We start from the raw sequence: 13,003 nt of genomic DNA, 5'->3' as shown, positions 1-13,003 counted from the left end.
AATGATAATAAATAAATTAATAAATGAATAAATAAAATAAGATAATAATGAATAAAGGGGTTGCTTAAGATAAAGATAAAAAGATAATAATGAAAAAGATAATAATGAAAACTCCTGACTCTCTCCAGAACCTTGACACAGTTTGGCACTGATTGGCCAAAGCGTGAAAACAACTCCCAGCAGAATCCAATGAAACAAGCACCTGTGGGTAAACAATCTCCAAACACATTCCACATGTGAGCACAACACAGGAGAAGCAAATGAGATAAGAATTGTTTTCCTTTTCTCTGAGGCTTCTCAGCTTCCCAGGAGAAAAATCCTAGGCGAAGGGATTTTTTCAGAAAATGTGAATGCCACACCCAGGAATGCTCCTGGGTGATGGAGGAGGTGGGAAGCCAAAGGGTGGCAAGGGGATTGCCCCCAGGGTGTGGGATTGTCCCCAGGGTGCATTCCTGGCTCACGGAGATGAACAGGAGGGGGGGAATTTGGCAACCCCAAAACCTCCCTGCCACACCACCACTGCCTTCCCCTTGCTGCTCCCCTGGTCACCCCAGGCCCCTGCTCCCCTTGCTGCAGTGCCAAGAAGCGTCAGTGACTCTGGAAAAGTCACTTGAGCTGCTCCAGTTTTCCCAGTTCGTTCATCTCCCTCTGACACCCAGGATCCCTCCTCACTCCCCAGGGTGGGAAGGGATGGGGCTGGTGGCACCTCTGGGACTTCCCTCCTCTTCAGCCCAGTCCCAGGTCATCAGCTCCTGCAAGCAGTGGGACAGATACACCTAAAAACTTAAAAAGAAATAAATATAATCCAGATCACAGCTCTACAAATCAGACCTGGCTGCTGGGGAGGTTGATTGCTAAAGGCTGCAGAAAAATGGGGACATGAGTGATCAGGACATGTAAGGGATGGGGAGGGTGGCAAAAGAACCACTCCCCCCAAAGAAAATATTCTTATAGATCCAGCAGGTCTGTGTATTTTGATCCTGGTTCCTGATAAAGGAAATTCCCTCATCCATGTGCATTTTCCACAGGCCAGCGCTGATGGAAGAGCAGGCAAGGACACCACAGAGCTCCATGCTGCCTGAAGAAGAGCCTGCCTTGGCCCCAGGGCAAGGGTAAGCAACCCCAGCCAGCCCTGCAGGAATAGGGTGGATGGATAATTTGTGGCAGATGGATAATTCAGGCCAGAAGCCCTTCCTCAGCATCCCAGGGGAGTCCCAGGTCCAGCCTCCCTGGTGTGGGATCCCTCACAGGGACCACAGGCAGCAACCTGGGTGATGGACACAACAATTCTTCATTGCTTTCTCCCTTTCCTCTTTTTTCCCTACATCCTCCAGCTCTCCTGCTCCCCACTGGGTTTTTTCAGCTGGTAATTACAGCTGAAGTGGACAATCTGTTGTTTTATTTTTAGGCTGGAAGCACTTCCAGGCCAGCTGAAACAAGGCAGCAGCCATGCAGTGGGGAGGATGCTGTGGGGTCCCTGTCTCCCTGCTCTGGCAGATTCAGGGTGAGGGGATGCCCATGCAGAGATTTTTAGAGCATCCCTGCACACTGTGGAGCAGTAGCAAAGTTTCCCAAGGCTGGAGTTAATTCCAAAGTGTCCAGGACACCCAGCAGCCCCCCAGGTGCCACTTGGAGAGCAGGAGAGCAACCCAAATTCCCCTTCTCCAGCTCACAGGGCCCAGGTTTGAGGTGAACATCCTTCTCATTTCAGACCTAAAGCGATCTCACCCCTTGTTTTTTCCTTCCCCTCCCTTTGCTGATGATTTCACTGACACAAAACAACCCCAAAAAATAAAAAAGGACCGAGGAGACCCAACACAGGGCAAGTGCAGAGTCAGAGCAAAGAACTTGTGAAGTCCAAGCCCAGCTATTCCATGCAGTCATTAGTAAAAGATGTTGTGCCTGCAGGGAGACAGTTTCTGGGTGACTGGATGTAGAACTGTTTGGAACAAATTCAATAAAGCCCAGCGTGCCTTTTGCTTTTAAATATGCAATTTTCTCTAAGCTGGAGTTCCTCGTGGAGGAGCATAGGTTGGGAGTTTGCCAGGGAGGTTTCCAAAATGAAACCTGGGGCTCAGGGGGCACCCTGAGCTGGGAGAGGTGGTGACCCCAGCCTGGCCTGCCTCACCTGGGAGCAGGCATTTCACCACAGCCTTCTCCAACAAACCTCCAGAGGGCTTTGGTGATGCTCTGACAACATATGGAGCCTTGGAAGCTGATGTCAGAACCTCCAAAAATCACTGCAAAGCCCATTTTGGGAGGGTTTTAGTGGTCCAAAGCCCAGGGCAAGCCTGGTTTCAGCTACCTTGATTCTCAGTGCCTTTCTCTGGGTTGTCACACGTGCCACACACAGCACTGAGGCTGCCAGGCAGAGGATTCTCCATGGAATCTGCCTTTATTTTCATTTATAAGAGCCTTCAGGACAGGTTTAACTGCTGGAGTATGGACCAGCCATTCCCAGTTCTGGCTACAAGTGAATCACAGTGCTGAAGCCCCTGCTTTAATTAAAAGACACGATACCTCTGCCTACCTAGAGAGCAATGGCAACAAAAGCAGGTTATCAGGAGAAGTAATATCATCTAATCCAATCTGATCTGTGTAGTTATTAGGCCTAGCTAATATTGGTATTGATTTTATTACTAATATCACTGCCACAACTGGAAACCAACCACAGCTCAGAGTTTTGCATCCTTCATCATTTTGTTCATTTATTTGGCCTCGGAACAGATGATTTTTTCTTTCCTCCATCGCTCAAAATCCACATTCAGGGTTCCTTTTTTGGGTTTTACCTCTTGTTCCTTCGTCTTTACCTCTTCCTCACTACATCTTCTGCTTTTCCCTTCTTGGTTTGCTCCTCAGCCTCTACAAAACTACTTCATGCAGGATCAAACCCAGTGCTTACATTTTTGTTAGTCTGAACTCAGCCAAAGAAGCTTCCAGCAGTTTATGAGTCAGAAACACAAGATAGAGCTGCTGGTCATTGAGAGAAATTGCCAGGAATTTGGGGAGGGTGAATCACCCTCAAAGATAGCTGAGAAGAGAAACAGGGAAACAACCTCTTGTCCTTTTTCTCTTCATCTTTCAGCTCATTTTTTTTACCCAGCTGTGAGTAAGGAGCACAACAAGGGAAATTTTTTTAACCTTTTTATAGGAAGGAGCTTGGTTCTTGCATCTTCCCACAAGGACAACCTGGGAGATGAACAAACCTGGTGCTGGACACGCTCCCTCTGCGAAGCCACCTGCAGTGAGCTGGGAAGTGCTCAGCACACAGAGCCTGTCTTTGGCTCCCAGGGAGTTCAATTTGACTCTGGGTTAACTGCAGTTCCCTTGCAAAGCTGTCTGTCACCTCTCAGCCTCTTCCTTGCTCACTCGAGAAAATAACAGCTCCCACACTCTGAAAAATCCCACATAATTGGTACAGCCTCCACAGAGTGCCTCTCAGCCAGCAGCAGGACCATTTGGAGCTCGAAAGGTGGCCCTGTCTTTTCAGAAGGGTCATGGGTTGACAACCTTGTTTATTTTCCTCCGTGTCTGTCCAAGGAAAAAAAACACAAACCAACCAAAAAACACCAGCCCAGCTCCTCCAAGTCGAGCCTGGCAGCACCAATTTGGGGCACAGCTGGAGGAAGGGGACAGGTTTCCATCCCACTGAGGCTGTGTAAAAGCCTCAGACTTAGCCTTGACCATCTGGTCATCTACCAGTCCTCAGCTTTCCTTTTTTTGCCCCACACCTTGGTAGGATGAAGGATTCTGACACTGAAGCACAGAGATCTGGAAAATGTGGAGCCAGTTCCAGTCATCCTGCACATCTTTGGCCCTCTCTCCAACCCCATTTGAGCACAGAGAGCTGCCACATCATCAATTTGGTGTGGATTTGGGTATCCTGAGCACCAAACCCCATTTGTTTTGCTGTTTCACCCCCTGGCTTGGCCAGGTCCTCATCAGCATCTCTCCCTCACACAACAGATAAATAGCAATACCCAGAGCCACACACACACTTACAAATAAATAGGAAAGGAGCATCAATTCAGCCATGAATACAAAGCTTAAGGATACTGCATCTCATTCCTGTTTGCTGCCTCGGGCACCGCAAGCTGACAATCAAAATTCACCCAGTGCCAAAAATATTAGTTTAGTTGAATATTTGTGTTTGCTCAGCTCCTTCTCGTGCCGGGATGACAAACTGCCCTGAGAAGGCATTGCCAGAGGCACTCACACTCCCATTCTCTCTCTCACTGATTCTGGCACACAGAGGGATCTTTTCAAACCAATAAACACTTTCATTTTTGTCTTGGCTGAAAGGGCTTCCTCTGTGGGGTGATGTTTTGCTGGAGGAAATGATTTAGGAGCAGAGATACGGTTGTGATTCAATATGGTTGTGATTCAATATCGTGCTCAGGAATTCCTTGTAAAGTCAAGGGAGAGACAAATTCTGACATTACCCGAGCCTCGTTGAGCTTATCAGAGTATTTTTGGAGTGAGAATCCAGCAACAAAGACGGCGACACTTTGTTATGTGGTGTCTGGTAGCTCTTGTTCTCAGGTGGAACAGCAGCAACACCACCTCTCTCGTGTAAGTTACGTCCTGACACGTGTGAGAACATGCAGAGGGAAGGGAAGAAGAGAAAAGGAGAGGGAGCTTTTCCAAGCTCTATCTTGGGGTTGGATAAAGAGGATGGAGCTCAGATCAGCAGCAGTGTCAGAGCTGGTCCCTCCCAGCCTTCCCACCTGGGATGCACCAACCCTTGACTCAGAATCACAAGCTGATCCAGCAGGAGGGAAGTCAGACCAACCATGAGAGACAGATTTCCTCTTTGCTTTCCCTCCTCACCACCTTCTCATTGCTGGAAGGATGCCCTGAGCTTGTCAGGGAACCATGGAATGGTTTGGGTTGGAAAGGACCTTTAAGATCACCCAGCTCCAGCCCCCTGCTGTGGGCAGGGAACACCTCCTGCCACCCCAGGTTTCTCCTAGCCTGGCTCTGATGTACACCAGAAACTCAGATAAAGCACAAAGCCCTACAGAAACACGTCTGTGGGCTGGAGCTCAGCAGTCTGACCCACCTGCCTGGAGGGGATGGGCTCACACCCCCCTCCTGCTGCCCTGGGGACACCCCAGTTCCCCCAAAGCCCAGCCTGGGGAGCAGCTCCCTCCCACTGAGAGCATCCTTCTTTCTGGCCTCAGGAGGTGTTTGTTGAGGAGCTGTAGAGAAGAACAATGCTGCTGTTTCCTCATCAAGGTGGGCTGTGGCAAGGCAGAGTCCTGCTTTCACTCCAGCACTACCCTGAAACACAAAGCTTTGTATTTGCCTGTCAATATCCCAGTTGGATTCTGCTTCTCTGTATTTAATTCGAGATGAGTACTGCAGGACCTCTTTTGTTAGCTGGATACCTCATGCACATTGTTATTATTTCTTTCATAAAAATCAATAAAGACTTAAGAACAACAACCACCAATAATAACAGTACATCTCTCTTGGTGTCTTTGTGTTGCAACTTGCTGAATAACTCGGAAAAGCAGCAGACAACAGTCAGGAGAGAAGATTAAAAAAGATGTTGTTCCCAAACTGGACCTGCTCTTCCTTTGGAAAAAGTTTCCAGCCACTTAAAACTGCAGCACCATCTCAGCACACAAGAATTCAGCAGCAGAGGCTCCGGATGGGAAGAAATGCTCAGAGGATGAGGCACCAGACAGAGCTCCTCTGATCTGGTGTCCTGCTTGTCTTGCCCGTGAAACAGGGGCAAAAAAAAAAAAGAAAATGGAAATGTAAAGATGGAAATTTAAGGGCACTGCTTTGAAAGCCACAGGCAAATCATTCCTACTGAAGTCACTCCCTGGGCACCAACCAAGCTCAGGGAGATGCATTCCTTGCTGGTTTCCTTCCTGCAGGAAGAAAGGACCTGGAGCTGCTGGAGCAAGTCCAGAGGAGGCCATGGAGATGGTCCAAGGGCTGGAGCCAGGCTGGGAGAGCTGGGGGCACTCACCTGGAGAGGAGAAGGATCTGGGGGAGAACTTGAAGCCTTTTCCAGGGCCTAGAGGGGTTCCAGGAGAGCTGGGGAGGGACTTGGGACAAGGGATGGAGGGACAGGACACAGGGAATGGCTTCCCACTGCCAGAGGCAGGGTTAGATGGGATTTTGGGAAGGAATTATTCCCTGTGAGGGTGGGGAGGCCCTGGCACAGGGTGCCCAGAGCATCTGTGGCTGCCCCTGGATCCCTGGCAGTGCCCAAGGCCAGGCTGGACAGGGCTTGGAGCCACCTGGGACAACGGAAGGGGCGTGGAATTATTTGCTTTTCCAGGTCCCTTCCAACCGAAACCATTCCATGATTTCCCTGCCATCCAATCCCAGGAAACAGCCACAGAAACAGGAATGGAAACCCCACAGGAGCTCTGCAGAGTACCCTTTAATTACTCTACATGAGAGGTTAAAAAACCACCATGTGCCTCGAGGCAACACTTTCTGCACTCCCTGCACTGCCATGAGCTGCTCCCACAGCTCCAGCTGGGATTCCCAAGGCCACACCAGGCAGCAGGAGCCAGCAGGACAGCACTGCTGTCACAGGGACCCCGCTGGCTTTGTCTGGGCTTCCCTGGTGCCCACAAACTCCTGCAAGGACAGAGCCCAGTCCCCCAGGTCAGTCCTAAGGAATTCCAGCAGGCTCTTTCATGAAATAAACCCCCCAAAATCCAATTTCCTGAGGGACCACTTGCTCAACGTGACCTGCCCTTCACATTTACCAGGTTTCCAGCATTTTGGTTAAAGAAAATATATAAAAATCTAATACTATTGTTTTAAAGGTTAATGTATTCCCAGCCACAGCTCAGAGCAGAGATTTGAGTCCAGGAACAATCATCTGGTGGCAGGAAAGTATTGAGTAGACGACCTAGGTCTTATCCAGCTCTATTTTTTTATGCATGTACAGCTCTTTTTTCATTTCTTTCCTTTTCCGGTTCAGCCATCCAAAGCAACATAAAACCAAAGCCAAACACAGCTGGGGTTTTATCCACATCACACGCACACAGCATCAGCACACAGCACAGCACCATGGCTATTTTTTCCCTCCCATATCAAGGGTTGCTGCTGTTCCAAGATGCTTTTCAGCAGGCATCTTTCCTGGCTTCCCATCAGGCACCTTTTGTGGCTTCCCAGCCGTTTCCATGTGCAGCTTTCACAAAAAAAACCCCAAAAAAACCCCCAAAGGCTGCTCCAAGTGCCACGAGATAAGGGAATTCAGGCACCACAGAGAAGGAAAAGCTGGTGCTTTTGACTCTCTTAACAACTGGTGAGAAGATGAGCTCTACACTTCCCCAAAATCTTCTCCTAAAGCATGAAAGAAAAGCTGCAGAAAGCCAGAAAATCCTTTGGCTCTTAAAAGAAAGGCAAAATTAGTAAATGCTGGCCTTAACTTCACACCTGGAGCTCTCCCTGGAGACACCCAGCCAAGAGGAGCTCCTGCCATTCCAGCAGCTCCCAACTAACCCAGAGCTGCTCAGGGGGTCCCTTTTTATCGCCCAGCAGCTGGGTCCACTCAACAGAGCAGCCTCAGCAGGGACTGTGCTTCACCTGTCATCCCATGCCAACCCATCCCACCCATCCCATCCCATCCCATCCCATCCCATCCCATCCCATCCCACCCCATCCCATCCCATGGATCCCATCCCATCCCCTGCAGCTGAGCAGCAAAGGAAGCTCAGGGACCCTCAAACTCAAGCAGGATTTACAGCAGAGGCAGATTTCTGAAGGAGCATGCCTTGGGGCAGCCCTCAGGCTTCCCTGTGCTCCAGGGAAAGGCTCCACTAGGCCTGGAACAGCCCTGCTGGGGTGTGGAACTGGGCAGGACCTGCTTAACCCAGCAGGTTTTTAATGGCACCTGCCAGCGATGGTACTGGGCTTCGTTTTTAATCGGAAGGCCAGGTTTCAGTTTTCCTACAAGCCTGAAAATACTTAGAAAAAAGGGAAAAGCTGCTAAATCTTACACCCTGGCCAGTCAGGGCTGGATCCTTGTTGGAACCCAGGCTGCTGAGAATTTCAGAATTTCTGCGCTGACAGGAACTGACCCCCATGAGAACCTCAGACCGTAGAGAAAGCTTCCAAAATTGAATGATAAAACTGAGATTATGAGTGTGTAGTTTGAATAAAAGTGTGTGATATCACATAGTAGAAAACTTAAGAATTTAAAGTTTTAGAATATAGTGATATATATAAATAGAAATATATTAAATATATATATTTATAAATATAAAAATATATCTTTATAAATATCAAAAATATATATTTAATAATATAAAAATATTAAATATATAGTATGTATATTTAATATATAAAATATTAAAATATACAAATATATAAATGCCTATTATACAAATATATTATTGATTGTATATATAAAAAGACATCTAAAAATAAATATATAAATATAGATTTATAAATGGAGAAAAATATTTTAAGAATATTTCATATATAAAAATATAAAAAATAAAAATAAAAAATAAAAATATAAACATATATAATATATATGGGTATTATACAAATATATTATTTGTATATATTTAAATATATAAATAAATGTATAAAAATATATATACAAACGCCTGTTATACAAATATATTATTAATGTATTATTCTATTAAACAAATATATATAAGCTTCTATTTAGAAGTTTTAAGACAGAAACTAGTCCTTCTTCTTTATCTCCTTCATGAGTTAAAGTAATATTGTGTAATTAAATAATTAAATCCACATTGCCAGCCACAAGTAGTTAGTTATTGAGTTAAAAACAAAAGTAATTTAAATGTAATTTCTTAATGAGACAATTTATCTTTAAAAAACCTTATTAAAAGAGAGATTCAGCTCAATTTCCACCTTATTAAAAGGAAGTGCTGCAGAAGTCACAGTTTGTGAGACTGTAACATAAATAAGAACTAATAAACAACACAAAAAAGAGAAACAAAGAATCCAGAGATGCTCCTTCCCTGAGGAGCCCAGGGAGGGGCAGGGAATGCTGGCACAGGGCAGGGACCACCCTGGTGAGGAAAGTCCCTCATGAACCCTCGGAGAGGGCGTGAGCCGCTCCCAGGAGCTCCACACCACAAATTTCAACAAATTCCAAATTTGTGTCATTTGGAACAAAGCTCGGCAAAAACATCCCCCTCCTTTTATGCTCTGCCTTGCCTGACCTCATCCCATCCCGCAGAGATCTCCCAGGTCAGCCCAGTCCAGGGGCAGAACTCCCCCCTGTGCCAGACCCAACAAACCCCCCACACTCACCCCAAGGCTGGGGGACAACGGGGACGGGGACCACAACAAACCCAGAGCCAATTAACGAGGAGAAAGGCACTGCTGAGGTGACTCACAACAAATTTAGGCCATCAAAACACCGCCCTGCTGCTTCCTGCCTTTGAGAGCTCAAAGTGGGCCAGTGGGAAGGAGGAGAGGTAAAGGATGAGGGATGTGTCACCGTGGCCTTAATCCTCCAGGCCAATTGTGCCTCCTGGCATGCCCTGGGATGTGGTGCTTTCCTGCTGGAGGAGGAAACACAGCACCAGCAGGAGCACAACTAGTCAAATATATATATTTTAAAATATAAATATATATTTTATACATATTTTATAAATAAATATGTATTAATTTTTAAAAATATATAAAAATATATATTTTATATGTTTCTATATAAATATATATTTTACTATACATTATATAAAAATATATATTTTTATAGATTTCTATTTTTATATATTATTATATATAGAGTATATTATATAATATATATTTTCGATATAAATATAATATAGAAAATACATAACATTATTATATAATTATAATATAATATTAGAATTTATAAGTATTTCTTTATATTTATGCATTATATATTCATATATTATGTAGAGTATATATTATATAAATATATATATATAATTCTATAAATATTTTATACATTTTTATATTAAATATATCTATTTGATCTATTGATATATATAGTTAGTCATATATATATAAACACATATTTAAATATATATTTTTTATATTTGCATATATATATAGTCAAATATATAAAAAGATAAATATATATCTATTTTATAAAAATTTTCATTAAAACTAACATTCTAAGGAGAAATTTTTCTCCATTCAAATGCCATTTCCAAGGGAATTACACAATCTGGATGTTTTCTGCTCTTGCTCACTGTTGGCATTGAAGAACTGACATGCACAATTTTATTTTTTTTTCCAAAAGAAAAGGAAAAGGGGTATTTTTATGCTGCAAAGCTGGGAGATGAACAGTTTTGATTGACTGGATGAAAGCACCGAGGAACGTTCCAGGTTAAACGTGGTAAATTGCCCAAGTGAAACAGTGCTTTTTGGCACCTCTAAATCAAAATGTTGATGCCAGGAGGAAAGGCAGAAGGAAAAAAACAAAATTTCCTTTTTTTTTGGTGGCAAAAGTGGTTTCACCAGATTACCACAACCAGCTGTGGGGGGAACGAAACTCTTGTGCTAATACCTAATTACTGAAGTAGAGAAATTAGAAATATTGCTCATCAGAGAGAGAAATCCTCTCTGGCGCCGTGTGGGACGGGCAGTGCTCCTGCTCTGGATCTGCCACCTCCGTGCACTCAGTGGGCAGCCAGTCCCTCCCACCTCCGCGGGATTAAGGGATTAATTACCATTAATTACAGAGCCCTGCCTGCCTTGCCTGTGATACACTATCTCTGCATCAGAAAGAACCAGCTGGAGCCCAATTTCCAAACTCTGCGAGACGGAAAGAGCAGGTATGAGATAAGAGATAAGAGCTGGGGGTACTGGGCAAGGCAGGAGGCTGCAGATCACCAGAGAGGAAACCTAAATCTCAGTAATTTACTTCTTTTCTCCTTTCCTAAGGAGGAGGACAGGCAGCTGGGATCCCCCTCCGCTGTTGGCTTTTCCCTCTGTTTTCTTTTAAAGGAAATCTCTGCAGAGGCCACAGCAAATCCCCCTAACAGGTGGAACGGAGAAACTGTGGGTGCCTCACCCCTTGAAATGCTCAAGACCAGGCTGGATGGAGCTCTGAGCAACCTGGGGGGTATCCCTGCCCTGTCAGGGGGTTGGAATGAGATGATTTTTTATGTCCCTTCCAAGCCAAACCATTCCACGGTTCCGATCCTCTGAATTTTGGGCAAAGGCTGTGAGAGGTTGTTCCTGCGAGTGTCCCTGCAAAACAAAGGGAGCTCCAAGGGACAGGAATCTTCCTGGAAAGAGGATGCAAGTGGCTGAGCTAAATTATACACTATCTCTGCATCAGAAAGAACCAGCTGGAGCCCAATTTCCAAACTCTCAGATGGAAAGAGCAGGTATGAGATAAGAGATAAGAGATAAGAGCTGGGGGTACTGGCCGAGGCAGGAGGCTGCAGATCACCAGAGAGGAAACCTAAATCTAAGTAATTTACTTCTTTTCTCCTTTCCTAAGGAGGAGGACAGGCAGGTGGGATCCCCCTCTGCTGTTGGCTTTTCCCTCTGTTTTCTTTTAAAGGAAATCTCTGCAGAGGCCACAGCAAATCCCCCTAACAGGTGGAACAGAGAAACTGTGGGTGCCTCACCCCTGGAAATGCTCAAGGCCAGGCTGGATGAACAATCTTGGGGATGTCCCTGCCCTTTCAGGGGGTTGGAACGAGATGATTTTTATGTCCCTTCCAAGCCAAACCATTCCATGGTTCTGATCCTCTGAATTTGGGGCAAAGGCTGTGAGGGGCTGTTCCTGTGAGTGTCCCTGCAAAACAAAGGGAGCTCCAAGGGACAGGATCTTCCTGGAAAGAGGGTGGAAGTGACTCAGCTAAATGAAGAAAAGGTATCTCCTTGGATCCCATTTTTACCCAGAAAGGGGTTTTCTGTCAGTGTGGGTGTCCCAGCAGCTCTGTCCCCTCAGGGGTGGCTCCCTGTGCTCATCATCCCTTGTCCCTGCCCATCCTGAGAAGGAAACATTAAACACATTCCCTAGGCAATCTGGCCAAGAGCTTCCCCAGGAGAAGATGAAGGTGTCAGACATAGCAGGAGCCCAGCTGATGTTGTGTTCTCACTCTTTTTTTTCCCTCTGTGTTAATTAAAACCCCACACGCTCCTGAGGATAAACTGGTTAAATTCCCTTTGGAATCAAAGCACCAGCAGCACCAGGAAAACTGCACCCAAATCCAAGTTCCCTGGTGGAGCTAGGGGTCTGTCTTTGAGAAGATCCTGCCCACAGATGATCAGGGAATCAGGTCCCACCATGGCAGGAAAAGCTCCCTGGGACATTCCTTCTCCAGGATTTTCCTCACTGGGAGAGGTTCCTCACCCACAACCTTCATGGCTAAAGGAGCTTTGCATTGCCCCTCTGCCCTCTTGAGCCTTTCCCAGTGGCACTTCCAGGTGTCACAGCCCACCCCATCAGCAGGATCTGCTGGCTGTACATCCCCACATCCCTGCCCTGTTTTTTTGTGTGGACACAACTGTGACAAAATTTTGGAGCACAGATGATGTGAGAGCAGGGAGAGCTCCTGTCCCTCCCCGTTCTCACATCCCCACCACCATTTTCCATCCCCACCTCCTTGTGAAGACAGCTGGAGCAGGGACTGCAGCAGTTCAGCTCCCAGTCCCATCTCAGCTTTGGCTCTTCGCCTTGCTGCTTTTTTCCCTAAAAAATGGAGTAGGCAGGGAGTGGCTGGTTAAAAGCTAATTCCCCAGCTCTGTTAAATCACCAGGATTAAAAGCTTTCTTCCTGATGGCTGCTTCATAAAAGACCCAAAAGGTTTCTACTCCTTTATTCCTTTAAAAAGGTCTATTTTAAACCATTTGGGTTTATGGGTAAAATATGCAGTGACGCTCCACCTCCAGAACCTGTGCTCTGCTGATTTTCCAGAAAAGAATGAGCTCCTGAAAAAGAAAACCAGAAAAAAATTTCCCAGAAAATAATGATCTCCTGGGGAAAAAAAAAAAAAAAAAAAAAAACAAAAAAAAAAAAAAACCCAAACAAACAAAAAAACCAAAAAAAAACCAC

The 13,003-nt window shown here is 45.6% G+C and overlaps 1 long non-coding RNA gene across 1 annotated transcript; it reads left to right on the top strand.

The window, feature by feature from the left end:
- The first annotated feature begins 311 nt into the window (after positions 1-311).
- LOC120496133 lies at positions 312-3,941 on the top strand. Its single transcript, XR_005626223.1, has 3 exons — positions 312-387; positions 1,029-1,112; positions 3,152-3,941. It is a non-coding gene; the product is annotated as an uncharacterized LOC120496133 (long non-coding RNA).
- The last annotated feature ends 9,062 nt before the right edge of the window (positions 3,942-13,003 follow it).

This window comes from Passer montanus, unplaced genomic scaffold (assembly GCF_014805655.1).
Source record: "Passer montanus isolate IOZ18808 unplaced genomic scaffold, ASM1480565v1 scaffold96, whole genome shotgun sequence".
NCBI lineage: Eukaryota > Metazoa > Chordata > Aves > Passeriformes > Passeridae > Passer > Passer montanus.
Note: the sequence above shows the minus strand (reverse complement) of the source record. Positions and strands in the feature narration are given on the sequence as shown.